Below are 14,795 nucleotides of genomic sequence, written 5' to 3' on the forward strand. Positions count from 1 at the left end.
GTCAGACCTCACTGGGAGAAGATATTAGCACATAGCGGTACAGCCTTCGACAGGCTGGCACCTCTGCAAGGAGCCAGAGGCTCTGGGAGAGAACAGAATGCCTGTAGCCAACCTCCCAAAATACACATTGTGCTTTAATGGAAACCTAACACAAACATTTACAGCACTGGACCTGTAATGAGCTTCCAGTTTGCCTCAGGACATTTTCTCCCAATTTGCTTATATTTACGAGCAGCTATTTTTGTTTAAGTACTGAAGGGGGGGAAAATGGCATGGAAAGAGCTTCATTTGCCCCTGCACCCACTGCTGCAGTGGGGAAAGGGCAACCTTCTGGGGCGGTTCACGTCCATTCATCAGCTGCTGTGCTTTATTTTTTGTTATGAGAAAAATATATACATTTTTGCAGATAAAAGCCAGGTAATCAAGGGGTTTATTAAACAGAAAATGAGCTTAAGAACAAAGAGAGGCAAAACTAAGGTGCCAAGGTGAACAGGAGTGGAGTGAGGTTGGGGCATGGAGGTGGGTTTGGCTGTAAAGCAATCACCCTGCTCCACCCATGGAAAACCTTTCATGGGCGGGTTTAAGTTCTCCAGGAAACCGGCGAGGGTGTCAAGAGTCAGAAGGGAAGTGTATCCTCAAGAGACATCCGTATGGTATTTCCCCCTATCTACACTATCAGCCAAGGTAGGTAACCTTATGAAGAGGAAGCCAATCTGCTGGTATTTCTAGTCACCAAAAATGCTTGGGGTTTCTCGTTGCCATTCCTCACTTTATTAAGGCAGCTTTGAATTTGGGGTTTTCCCTTGAGAAATTCCAATATTTTACTGTGTGTTTTCCTTTGAATCGAGTCAGAAAATCAAAATATTAACTTTTTTTTTTTTTCCATGGAATGGGAAATTCCAAACAATCCCCATTAGGAAATGTTAAGCATTTTTGTGCAAATCTCTTTGCCCCTCTACAGTGCAGCCCCACATAGCTGCAGGCACTAAGCACTGAAGAAGCGACCTTGACTCCAACATCACTTAAAATATCAAAGCACTCGAGGCATACATTTTTCTTTTCTTTAGTGCTTCAAGACATGGTACAAGGAGGAACAGAAGATTAATTATTTTGAAGTAAGTGTAGTGGCAAGGCTTGTTCTTTGCTAGCCCGCTGGCTGGGATAGAAGTGTGGTGAGCTCGTGTTCACCGAGACAGCAGTTGTGCAAGTGCATTTGCTTACCATCCTGGGAGATATTGCCTGGAGTCGCGCTCCAGAGCTCAGGAAAACTCGGTCCTCCTGGCATAGCTGCCGGGTTCCTCAGCAGAGATTACCTGTCTCCTTCCCCCCCGAGCTGTGCTAATCGCTCCTAAGGCTTTAGAGGACGCTTAGAAACGGTGAGGCCATCCCTGTGCTAAAGCCTCCGGGGAAGGTGATATTTGTTGTAACGACCCATTTCCTCTCCCTAGAGCAATGCAGAGAGGACAAGTGGGAGCTAATATGCCAACAACAATGAAGTGATGGGGGTTAAAATGACTTCAGTAATACAAGTCGCCCAGCTCTGGTTTCACGTTCAGTTTGCTGAGTGGCATCTGCCAAACACCTAAAGGTGTTTGGGAATCCCGGCGTTGTTCTGTCAGGTTATTTGGATGCTCTGCTCCTGCAGATTTTAACAGGAGCTACTGCTAGCTGGAAACAAGGGATCTAAATAACCTTTTATGTAGGGAACCCCCGTCCTGAGCATGAGCCCTGCACACTGCACCCATGTTCTGCTGTCACAAATAGCATGTCATATAATGCTTAATCTGCATAAGCCCATCATAATTAGATAAAAGTCAAGCGAAACATCCTTCACCTTCTGTAAATAACTCAGGCCAGAGTCAAAATAAGTGCCAGCAGAAAGAGCAAGTTCTTACAGCAACGGGATTTCCAGGAATGCTGCTTTCCTTACCGAAAAAAATCTGTCGTCCGAATGCGCGGCGTTTGAGCAAACAGGGGCTAAGCCGAAGTGAGAACTAACTGCGGGGCTCGGCAGCACATGTTTCACATTAAGGAGCTGTTTGAGGGGCCTATGTGGCTTAGTGGATAAATCATCAGGTTTGTCCCCTTGCAGCTCACAAGTCCAGCATAGCCTGTAGTCCTAAAGGAGAAAAAAACTCAGCCTAAACTCGATAGTTTCCATCACAGAGGTTTTGCTCTGGTGTGAAACAGGCTGGGTCTGTGGGCTGGACCTGTGGGAAACACCAGCCCCACCTTATGCTGGACCTTGGGAGCAGCTGTAGAATGCAGTGGTCCCATTCCTGCCATCCACAGCGTCTCCACGGGTCTCCTCTATCCACAACCTCGGGAGCAAGCAGAAACATGGGAAAAGCAATGAAAACTGATGGAACACAAACCCGAGGATCTAGCACACAAAGAGCAAAGAAAAGAGAGATAAATACTACAAAAAGTCTTTGAATATCTGCGAAGGATACTAGCCAGGAGCCAGTTTGGCTACAGGGGGACAGCTGGAAGCTAAGGACAGATGATCCCGATCTTACCCAGCAGCTAAGTGGATTTCTAACATCCATTTTCACAGAAAGAAGCTGAATGATTGGGTTAATTTTCTTGGGTGGGAAAGAACTGCTAAAAGCCTTTAATAGCTCCTGTTCAGGCAATCTTGATTATAAGCAGGTGGGAGGAAGCCCGGCCGATGTATGAGATGCCAGACTTGAACGTGGTAAACAAGGACAGGGGAATATTTGTTTTGACAGCACACTTAGTACACAGGAAACATCAAGCAATAAGAGGGACGACTCTGTACAGTAGTTCCCAGTCCTATATTTAAGAGCAAATCAAACTAAAGGGAGGACCCTGCAAATTATAGACATCTACAAATAACCCCAGACCTTTTGTCTCAGCTGTGGGAAGATCCTGAGGACACTGATAACAGAGGATACATTGCACAACTTTGGGAAAGAGGGGGCCTGGCAGTGTGTCCACTCTGCCCAGGATCTTGGCTCCAACTCTGGTTACAGGCTGCAGGGGAAGGTGGAGAAAGCCCAGGAGAGGATAATTATGGAACAACCTGTTGATGGAGGAAGTGGCTTCCCAACCTCTCTTTGCTTAAGGCTTGAGTTCTGCTCAAAAGCAGGAAGATTTATAGCCCTCCCCATGGTTATGTTGTTTTCTCCTTCTGGCCAGATTATTTTAATAAATGAGAGGCAGGAAAAAAACTGCTGAAAAGAAAAGCCCCTACAGCGATGCTGTGTCACATCATTAAATAAGGACACTTCTTACTTAAGAGGAGTTGTTTGACCCATAATTACAGCTATACTCCCATTTGGAAAATGGCTTTCGGTCTATAGGGGCTTTTCCTGTAATTTTAACTGGATGCAACATTCGAATCCTTACCCTCTGTTTTCAAGGGCAGCGTGAGGTATAATAAATAGTAGCTGTTTTTCAGGCTGGAAGGGGCTCTTCATTGCTGTTATATACAAAGCCTCTTTCTGAAATTAAATACTCCCTGTAAATGTCAAATAGCATTGGGTTCTCATTCCTGAGGTCTGAACACAATTTGCTGTGGCAAAACATAAGCTAAAAACTAACCTGGCTTGTGTGACACAATGAGTATCGATTGGGAATTTCCAAATACCAGCATCACTGGGGCAGCTGGACCTCTGTAGATTATCAAAGGTATTGCAGTGTCCTGAAATGTGGGTTAACTACGCTTGCAATATTTACTGTCCCCCAAGACTGGCTTGGGCATAGCAAGAATGCAATGGCATGTTTAAACATGTCTCATCACCATTTTGATCTAAACCAATTACAAATCTACAAATCAGCTCCGAGGTCAGCAGGCAGTTTCTTTGGTGATAGTAATAATTACATTCCTTGCATTTACACTGTATTTTTCACTTGTAGATCACAGGAGACTTCATCAAAGCAGGCAGCAGTCACCGCTTCCCATTATTACCAGCAGAGAAAATGAGGTGCAGGGAAGGTAAACACCACATCTGTCCCAAACTAGTGGTCAGATGAGGGGGGTGGCAGGAATTAGGAGTCCATGGGATTCAAAGGAGAATTATTCAAAGGAGAATCTATAGCTGCTGACCTTCTGTCTCAAATGGATTATCATGAGGTTTCCCAAAACCTAATGGTGAGGAGACACCTGGGAAGTTTTGGTGAACTACTTCTGCTTTGTCTTTTATTTGTTCTGGTTTTCTTCCAAAAGAAACTTTTCACGGGAACCAGCTTTTTCTAACAAAGCTTTCCTGAAGACAGGTTTCTTGACATCATAAGGTGCTTTGTGGTCCAAAAATGTGTGGGTTTAGCCACAAAGGCCTTTGATGGAGATGTGGGAACCTCAGAACTGTGTCAGATTTCATGGCAAAATCTCCCTATCCGCGACACAGCTCCTGGTTGTGGTCTCACCAGAATGGTGCAGCTGGTCTGGGCTGTTCACAGATATATGGTTCATCCAGCCAAAGTAACCGCATTACTGCTTTAACTATTTTTCAAAAAAAGTATTTAAAATTATTTTATCCCCCAATGTTTGGACTGTGACCAGCTGTGGGACAAGACATGAGCTGTCTTCCTATCTGAAAGTTTTTAAAGGTGTTGGTCTCACATTCACTTCCTGGAGAGCAGGGCTAAGTTTTGATGCCTCAGCAAATGTTTCTGCCTGTCCTCATGTGGGAAATTTCCTGTCCATATTTAAGCCTTGCTCAGGCTCTTTTTGCTGTCACTCCCTCTAACAAGAGAGTTGCAAAAAAAGGAGTAAAACCAAAAAAGACAAGCCTGTAAAAATGTCCTCTGCATTATACTCTTAAGAAAAACATTAATATTGCATTATCCAATTGAACGTTTTCCTTTCACATCACTTTTAATCAGAACTCCAGTTTCATTCTAAATTTGAGGTCTGGGAAAAATAGCAATTTTTTAAAATAAGAAATGTTGTGTTCTTGAAAAAAACAAACCACCCAACTACCAAAAAAAACTTCTCTTGATTCTTTCTGAGCAGTTCTTCAATACTTGAGCTGGAGTGGTTTATAATGCATAAAGTCATTTGCGTTTTGCATTCAGCAATCTTTGGGCTTTTGCCTATAGTTGTGCAAAGTTTTGGCAAAAATATACCAGCAAGAGTTATTTCAGTTTTTGATTCACATTTTGGTGTCAGCAAGGAACTGAGAGCTCAAAGATGGAAAGAAGTTATTTCTCATAATTTTGGAAGCCTACACATCATTTAATTGTTGTCTGAATCAACTCCATGAAAGCTTTTATTGCTATTATTGTCCTGGCCTCCCTCACTGGAACAGGCATATTCCCTAAGAAATGAGGAATTTGCAAATTAGGGACAAAAGAAAGACTGGTATCCCAGGTTCTTTTATACACAAAGGTGCACTTCGCAACTTTAATTTTTCTGTGTTGGTTTCTACTCATTCAGTTTTGCATTTGAGGAGGGGCAGGATCATAACAAAAGCCAAAGTAGCTCTGTTTAGCTCTGTGCTTTGCGCTGTTTTGATTTTCTTTTTTTTTCCCCCAAATATCAGCTGGCCCACTGCAAGGCAAACGGTTGCAGACTCACAAACTCCAAAAAAATCTTGACCTTGAGGTGAAAACCCCTTGTGTCCTGCAGAAGCAACAGAGCGTTTTATTGCGAGGCGGAGCAGCGACTTTTGGGGGGCCAGGGCTGTGCTTGCTGGCAGCTCTGAGGACAGATTTGTGTCTCCACCGAGTTTTGTGCAAGACCTGCCGAGTTTCATGTCCCTCGTGAACCTGAAATGTGTGTTGTTTTCTATTTTACATGGCTCCCAAGGGCAGAGGAGGAATCGAACCCCATCCTGAGTGGGGCCCTTGCCCCCAGTGAAGGAGGATCTGGCATGGAGGTGCTAATGTGCCTCATAAAACCATCGCAGTGGGAAAGCGTCAGGAGTCTCTTTTCCGATGGAGCTCATCTAAATACCAGTCCTCCATGACAACACATGCTTATTCTGTATAAACTATCAGAGAAAAGGATCTTTGCATTGACTTCACTTCCCAAACGAATATTCTCCATATTCGACCTGGGGGAGGGTGGCTCAGGAGCCAGTGGGAGCACTAGCAGCCGGAGCTGGAGGACAGCGCGGTGCCTCAAAAAGCAACCACCAAGTACTTTAGAATCTGATATAGACACAGATTTCCTTGGGAGATAGGGCTGGCAGACCTGGGAGACAAGGCTTTCTGACCTGGCCATCCCCAGAGGACGAAGCAGAGAGAAGCCCCCGACAGCCAAACAGCACCGCAAACCCTCCTCTGCTTCCAAGGAGATAAAACCAGTCTGCGGATAGTGTGAGTTTAAGCTGATTTAGATACAGCTGGTGTGCTGGGAGCTGAAGGTAATTTATTTCTCTTGGCTGATGACCTGCTCCCTTCGAGGGCTGCGTTTTCCAAGCGCTCTCTGCTTGGCCGCAACATTTGTACCTCTGGCAGTTATTGTTATTTTAATATTAGGCTAAGAGCTAATGTCTTAGGCTAATATATTAAGATGGTAAACTCTTTAGCCAGCCTATTCTGGTGACACATGAAGGAGATTTTATAGATAGGCTGTTCAAACCCAGCTCAACCCTAGTCTGGCATTTAACTGCGGCTTGCAGAATATAATGGCTGAATGCATTTCACCCATGCCCACAATAACACTCTTTGACTGCAAAAGAAGTTCCAATAAACATGTCATTCAAATGTGAATGTATTTCAGTAAAAATTAGTGAAGCTGATGCTATGAATAACCTGCAGAGCTATAGTGCAGTTTCAATTGCTCTCCCATCAGACAGGACCAAGATGATTAACACCAGATCAGCCATGATATTTATATTGCTCGGATCATGGTGTGTCATGAGCAAATGCAAAATTGCACACTGTATCGGAACAGCAGGGATGGGAAGAGCCACGTAATGAGCCAGTTTTATAGTGAGAAACAAATGGGATCATAACACAACCCTGGAAACAAGGGATTGCTTCCAAGAGGAGCGAGGGAGCAGGACAGTGGTGTGTGAGAGCAGCACTGTAAATGACTTTTGGGTTAAAAGAAGTAATGTATACAAACAGAGGTGTTAGGTGTTTCTTTTCTTGCATGATATAAGATGCATTTGAACAAAGATCTGGGCAACTTGGGAGAGCATTTTATTAAGTCAACTATTTTTATTTATTTTCTGCTAAAATAATCCCTTGCCAGTTTTTTCTATTATCCTGTCTCCACCCCCCCTCTATTGTATCAATAACGGGGTTCCCTTCTGTGAACCAGCCCCTGCAACCAGCGAGTCCCTCCCCCACCTGCGGCCCCTTTCCACCGAGCGCTATTTTGTAAGATCTCTTGTCACCAGGACTCTGCGAAGACTTAGGCATGTAATGGGAAACATGTGTCTTTCCCTGGCGCTTGCAATCTTACCCTGAGGAGCTCCAGCAAGGACTGAAATGGGAATGCTCTCTGTGGAGTCAGGGAGCTGACGGGTAAAGTTTGGAGCCAGAGGCGGCAACTTGGGTGTTTTTTGTTTGCTTCCAGAAGTGCAGGATCTCACACAATAACGATAGTGGCAAATGGTGGTTTCTGCTGTGGAGGGGGGTATGTTGGGCAATAGCACTCGTGACAAGCAGCCCAGACAAAAGGGAGCAAGGGGGAAATAAATGGCTTTTTAGAAGATGGCAGAAGCAAAATGATGGGAAGGCAACCCCCAGGTTGGAGCCTCAGCCCGCCACAGTTTTGCCCACTTTCCTGAGCAAGAGAAAAACAGAGGAAGAAGCTGAAGAAGATGCAGAGAAGTTGGGAAATCACTGGGGCTGTTAAATTATTTTTCGTGAATCATCACCATCAAAAAGAAAAGTGGTCATCATGACACTGCATGCCTGATATATGATATATCATATACATAATATATGGGATAACGGGTCTCATTGTTATTCCTTCTGGATGATTTAATCTGTGGTCTTCTGGACAAAGTTGATGCTGCAAAGAAAGTGCTGTTCTGCACAAGGATGCCAGGCTCAGTGTGGGTGAGATTTACTCCAGTGATAAAACCTACTCATCACCTCAGCCTCCTCCTTACGTTTTTCTGGGGTACCAGCCAGAAATACAGTCCAGAGCAATGAGGGGCCCAGACCCAATTGTCATATCTAAAATCTGAGTGTGACTTGGCCTCATCTGGGATTAAACACCGGAATAACAAAGCACGCAGGATCTGGCTGGTGTCTGACAGCCAGTGCTTCTGGGTTTCCAACAGCCAACTTCATTTGGAGGAAAAAAAAGTATAAAAAATATCAGGCTAAGAATGAGGCACGTTGTTGTTTCCTTATGAGTTCACTTGCAAAGGTCACCGCTCCTCTCCCCCCACCCCAGTCTCTCTCTCTTTCTGCAACTCTTTTGTTTGTGCAAGACTTCAGGAATTAAAACCTCATTTCAAGGGTTATGAGGAGACCACAGCAGCGATACATTGCACTGATTATCAGCAGCAGGCAAGCTTTTCCCCAGCAGCTCTTCAGCTGCGGTAGTGTGCAAGTTCTGTATGGCTTACAATGATTTTTCCTGCCTGTAAATTTTTCTTCTGAGCTAACAGGGACTCCACTGCACTAGCGGAACAGACTTATCGTGATAAATTACATGGGATTATATTGTTACAGGGAATTGCCATCACCTCAGCAGTAATAGAAAGGAAAGAAAAAAAAAGACAGATAAAGAACAGCAAGATTGCTGGGAGTGCAGTGAGAAGAGAAATGGCCCTGATGGGGAAGCAGATAGATGTCTTCCTCAGGTGAAAAGATTCATTTATGGACAGAGCACTCTGGGACATTTTTGGATGAAAGAGTCAAACTATAGGAAAGTCATTGTCTTTATGAAAAAAGTGGGGCTTTAGGGGTTCCTAGGGGCTTAAATTGTCTATATCTGGAGTCCATATTTTGGTGCAATGATGGAAAAACCATTTTCAGAAGTGAACAGCAATTTTCAGTGTCCTAATATCCGTGTAGATAGACATAGAAACCTTGGAAGATGCTGGACTTCCAAGAAGCTGTTACCTCCCCTGGGAAAGTCAGACTTCTTGCAGCAGAACCCCTGAAAACTGAGGGAGCCCCAAATCATTCAGTGCTTTTGCAATGGGCATATCACTGATTAAAGGCCTAGCAGAAATATTATCTTTCCCGGCCTCTTGCATAACAGAGGCTGGATAATTAAATTGTATAATCTTTACATCAAGCCTGTAATTCCCTGATTGCGTTAGAGTATGTCTTTAAAAAAAGTCCCAGCCTAAACACCCCCAGAAGCATCTTGCCTTCCCTGAGCAGTCTTTATGTTGCCCCTTAGAAAGGGTCATGACTAGAAATAGTTTAACAATTCCACCTCCCATTTGCACTGATTTTATCTGGGTTGAGTTTCCAGCCCTGGCATAATTTTTGATGGCTCAGTGAAAGGCTGATTTGGCACCAGCAACCCTTTCCCTGCTGTGAGTACCATCCAGCTGTGAAGGAACCACCTCCTGCCCCCATCCTTGGGGAACTCAGTGGGTCAAACTTCTCGGATGCTCACCCCAGCCAGATTTTCAAATATCATTTTTCAGGCCTGCTTTCCCAAACCCTCAGTAACTCACTGAAATCCTCTCCAAAGTCTGGCCTCCACACCAAGCCCGAGCCAGGCACGTTCCCAGCAGTGCTACACACAGTAGCAGTGACAGTCACCCTCTTGTAACGCCAACCTCTGCCTCTATTTCTCTATATCATTATGTTGATGTAATAAATATGCAGAGGAGCTCCAGGCACTGGCTGTTTCCTTTGTTTGAAATGCTGTACCACGTTCTCCCAACTGGATATTATGGTATGATTATACACATGCCAGAGGAATAGCTCTCGATGTCTGTGCAGCTTTTACACTGCATCTCTGCCTCCCTGTCCTTCCCTTTGCGCTTCCCATCCCACATTCACACGCTTCCATTACATGGCTAGCCTATATTTTACTCCCTCTGTTCTTGCCGCAGCCGTTCTTGGTAAGGGAAGTCTTGATTATATGTTATGGCCAAGTGACTTAAATCACAGAAAAAAAATGAACACACAGGAGTGTTGCCTTGAGGTTAAAATGAAGTGCCAAGCCTTTGCATGGCCATCAGGACTTAACCTCCATCCGGGGAAACTCCAACACCCCCCAAGCCAGCCCAAGGTGAACTGGGTGGAGAGCAAAATCTTACACATGAACTGCAAACTTCAGGCACTGGAAAGATTCCTGCCTGTTTCCAGCAGTGGGAAAATGTACAAGCAGGGAAGTCATATTTACATAAGTCAAGGAAAACACTGTTTCCTTCTTCGGCAGGAAACAGAAGTTATTCTCAGAGCTTCGGCAAAAGAACGAGAAATTAAATAAAGTGCTGGCAGCCTAAACTTGTTTTATTCCTGTGGTTTTACAATCTCTGAGTCAAAATAAACACATTTTCCATCTCAGGAGAATTATTAAGATAATAATGGCGGGGTGGGGGGGATGTTATTTACAGGCTCCAATGGAATCGCTCAATGAATCATGAGGACTGTAGCAACAGATTTAAGGCATGAAAATTCACATTTATGGAACTGTCTGGTTTGATTCTTCTGTTACCAGGCACGCTGATGCAGCGATTCAAGATTGGGCAAACCTCTGGGTGCTCCCAGCCAGAGTTCTGCCTAAGAGAAGGGTAATGATTGGTATTACAACACCCAATTTCTTTCAGTTAGGAGTTTTAATGGTTTTTAATGGTGTTGTCCCTCCTTAAGCCTGGAGTGGCCTCTCATAGGTGGTTGCCAAAGCAAAGTTCCTGACGATGGCTGCCATCCCAGGCATGAGATGGTGTTGATTTATGTTGCCTTGTGATATCCAAAGATTAAATGCAAATGAGGAATCTGAATCCTCACACCTTGAGTACTTAACATCTCAACTGTTAAAAAATAACCCCAGGTAGCATTGTTTTCCCTCAGGACAAGAGGCCAACAGTCCACATGGTTCTTTACCTTCTCTTCTGACCAGAGCAGTTGTGTTTGCCCATGACATGACAAGGACATCCCTATGAGCAGCACCTTCCCATCTCTTCCAGTCTTGCTTTTCACATGAAATTCAATGGCATTGCAAAAGCAGTACTTTTGGGGCTGAATTTCTGTCTACCACTGTGCATTGACTACATGCCCAAACCACTCTGTGTAAATGAGTGGAAAGGTTAGGTGTATATCTATAATATATACACAATACATAATATATAATATGTATATTAAAGCCTGCCACAGGCTTAAGGAGGGACAGCACCATTAAAATACATATATATATATGTATCTAACCTATATAGATATATTTAGAGTGCATGGTTTAGACATTTAGACATATATTTATCATAGGCATCACATAGTCTGTCTACAGCCAGGAGGAGCTGCAGGTACAAGAGCACTCAAATGCAATTACCAGAAATAGCTACAAGAGGTAGTTACAAGGGAAACTACAAGAGGTTGCTACAAGGGTGAGTACCAGAAGCTGGTACAAGGCTCTAGGCCCTGAGAGCATGAAGGACACTGGAAGAGGAGCCGCTGTGTGGACGCCAGGATGGGAATGATGCAATCACAGCAAGTCCTGCAGCTCTTTGCAAAGCTCTCACCTTTCACTTGAATCCTGGGAGACAAAAGCAGATAGCAGCTAAGTGAGAAAATCTTGAATTGCTTACTCCTTTCAAACCGAGAGGAACAGCCTGTCCTGCACTAAGTAGTTCCTAGGCTTAGGCTGCTGTTTCAAGGGTAGAGGTTAAACTCAGATGCAAGCCTGTAATTTTTACAAACAAGGCTCATATTTCCCTTCTGGCAATATATGTATGGAAACCCATGTATGCACGTAGTCTAAGACATGCATAAGGAGACCATTGAAGCCTTGTTATCCTTGCTTTTGTTCTGCTTTCCTGGTGCTTTTTTAATCCCTGCACCAGTACTGCCTTGAGATTGACTCCCTTTTCCACGGCAAGCTTTTCACAGGGCTGAAGGGCTCTTTGTTCTCCTCCGCTGCCCCTCGGAGTTGTTTGTTGTGTGGTCCCTGGGGTGTGCTTCTGCTCTTCCAGAGGGCCAGTGGCGGAGAGGAAGAGGCAGAGGATGTGAACTCCCATGTTTGAACACAAAGAGAAAGGAGGACCTGTTTATTCTTCTGCTAAAAGTTCCCCAGCAGACAGAGGGATTTCCATGTGTTCAGCAGTAAAACACTTTAAAAAAAGGCGTAGGGGAGAGGGCAATGTAAATTGTTGGGGAGCTGTGGTGCTGGATTCCTCCCCATCAAGCAACATGGTGGCTGTGTTTGCAGACCTTTCTGTTGCTATCTCCATCTCAGTGAGTTCTTCAGGTTTGTGTGGGAGTTGCTTTTGGGACTTCCAGGTATAAAACCTGTTAGCTCCAGCAAAGCTGCTTCGCATACCATGGCAAGGAAAGTAAATACATCAGTGCCGACGGTGGTTGGGAGAGAGCCACGGCCATTCCCAGGCGTGTAGGGATGGAAGGGACCACCTACGTCACGGGGCTCAGTCACCAGCTCCTCACAAACACCTTCCACAAGCTGGTCAAGCACTGACTACTCGGTTATTTCCTGGTTAGTGTTGCAGCTGCTACCCCTCACTTATTAAAAGCTTGGCATAAATATTGGAGTAATTCAGTTTACCTCAACATTTTTTAAACTAAAAGTCACATAGCCTTTTTGAGGAGCACCCAGAGTACACCATGCACATGCTACTATAAAATTAGTAAAAATGCATGTTCACTTGTTGCACTGCTTCTCAAAAATGCTGGTCGGCTGTTTTTCCTTCCTTCCACTCTTGAAAGTGAATATGTGGCAAGGACTTCATGTTTGGTTGTCCACCATGGGGAGGAAAGCCATCAATCATTTCATAGCCCTTCTCTCTATGTCTTACAGCCCTGGTGGTCCACAGCTGAAGCATGAGGACCGTCGGGTTGGTGGTTACTGCAACCAGCCAAGGGCTCTTGTGCTCGTCCCAGCAGGTTGTCGTGAATGATTGAATCATTAAAGTGAGTAATTTGTTGTAATACAAGAACAGCTTAAACACCTTCTGCATCTTCACAATGGTGTTGCTCCACCATCCCCCTTGCCCAAATTATACAGCTAAGGTGTGAGTCAGATCTTGGAGGTGATTTGGAGTATAAACAATATTTTAGGGGAGAAAGAATTAATTTCAATGGGGGTAATTTCTCCACAGCCCATCAGGCAGTTGTGAAGAACTGGCAAGCCCTAGGCACCAGAAAATGTTAGGAAGGAGTTTCTCACTTTGTTTCTATTTGCAAGCAGGGCCACTACCATGAAACCATACTCAAAAATACATATCAGAGGCATGTTGTGAGGTTAACACTGTTGCAGGATTGAGCTCAAGGTGCTCTCCAGTGTGGTCCCAGTGAGGTGGTAACAGTGATGGGACCTGGGGGTTCTATGGCTCAGTGAAACTGGAGTGAGATACCTTGCATTTATTGTGGATTAAGGTGAGGACATGGACAACTACTGCAGAGCAGCCACCACTCAGGCAGTGCTGTCCCTCCCTGGTGGGAACCTGCCCAGGAGGCCATACCCATGGAAAGAGTACATGGTGGTTATCTCAAGGTCATGTGAGCAGGAAACAACACGGACAACGTGAATATTATGTGAATGGGAGCTGCTGGTGGGGCTATCGGAGCTTCCTAGGTCAGGCAGGACACACAGGGAGTCACCCTGCCCCAGAACAAAGCAGGAAGAAGTGAAGATGGTGCCAAAAATCCTGGCAAGAAGGTTCAAAGTCTGGCCAGATCAACCTACCCTTGTCGAGAGAGAGAGAGACACAGTTTGCAGCAATGCCCATCTGGAACTCGCCCTCACAGGATGTCTTGTAGAACCTGCCCTGCTGAGGCTGGAATTACAAAGCCATTTGATGTGTTTTTGCTTGATGTTTATGTACTCCTTCATCTCAGAGCATCGTGGTCCATGGAGAAGCTCACAAGAAAATAACCACAGCAACTGTAATGAAATCGCCACCAGCATCTGGATCTTCTTGAGGGTGAAGACAAATGATAATGCAGATGCACAGCCATAAAATCAACAGCAGCTTTCCAACAAAAGCCAAAGGACAATGACTTTGTTGGAGCACCAGCCATCAGGAATGTCTTTAAGGGTTAAAGTAGCGAGCTGACAAAAACCTTAATGTTTTTACAGCACATAGACTTGTAACATACAATACAGGACAATTCGTTCTATTGATGTCTAAAAATTCTTAATGGAGAAACAGGCTGTCAAAATACAGGATACTTTATAGGTTAGCTCTTCTCCATACTTCATCCTCAGGTATTTGCCAAGTTAGCAGAGGATCAGACTTCAAGTCACATTTAGGCTTCTTTAGAGCAGTTTTTCCACTAAAAGCTTAGCTCGAAGACATACATATTAACAAAAAAAAGAGCCATTCATTCTTGTCACACATTTCGTCCTCGGAACACTTGCAAATCCTGAATATAATTTTTTTTCTAATTGAAAGGAAATAAAACATCTTTTATATAGTCAGACAATTGTGCACAGTCTTTACCAAGAATGGAAAAATGCACTAAAAATGGAAAGCAGGTGGGGTTTCTCCACAGCAAGTTTCTTCATCTGCACAAGAACAGATAGGCTACATCCCTGTTTTCTGCTTAAAAAGAACCCATATCAATAAAAGAGTCCTGTGAGCCGGAGCTCTGTTGGAAGTGGTTTTTTGGTGCCTGTAGTAGCTGCATGTGTCTACAGTTCCTTCTAAGCAGCTTGACAAAACTTTCCTACTTTCCTACTGTATCACAGCAACCTTGGCATTCCACCATTCCTTTCC

At 44.4% G+C, this 14,795-nt stretch overlaps 1 long non-coding RNA gene across 1 annotated transcript; it reads left to right on the forward strand.

Moving 5' to 3' along the window:
• Positions 1–12,880: 12,880 nt before the first annotated feature.
• Positions 12,881–14,502, forward strand: LOC135418564 (uncharacterized). The gene is made up of 2 exons (XR_010432526.1): positions 12,881–12,987; positions 13,453–14,502. It is a non-coding gene; the product is annotated as an uncharacterized LOC135418564 (long non-coding RNA).
• The last annotated feature ends 293 nt before the right edge of the window (positions 14,503–14,795 follow it).

The sequence above is a fragment of the Pseudopipra pipra genome, chromosome 9 (assembly GCF_036250125.1).
Source record: "Pseudopipra pipra isolate bDixPip1 chromosome 9, bDixPip1.hap1, whole genome shotgun sequence".
In the NCBI taxonomy this organism is placed as follows: Eukaryota; Metazoa; Chordata; class Aves; order Passeriformes; family Pipridae; genus Pseudopipra; species Pseudopipra pipra.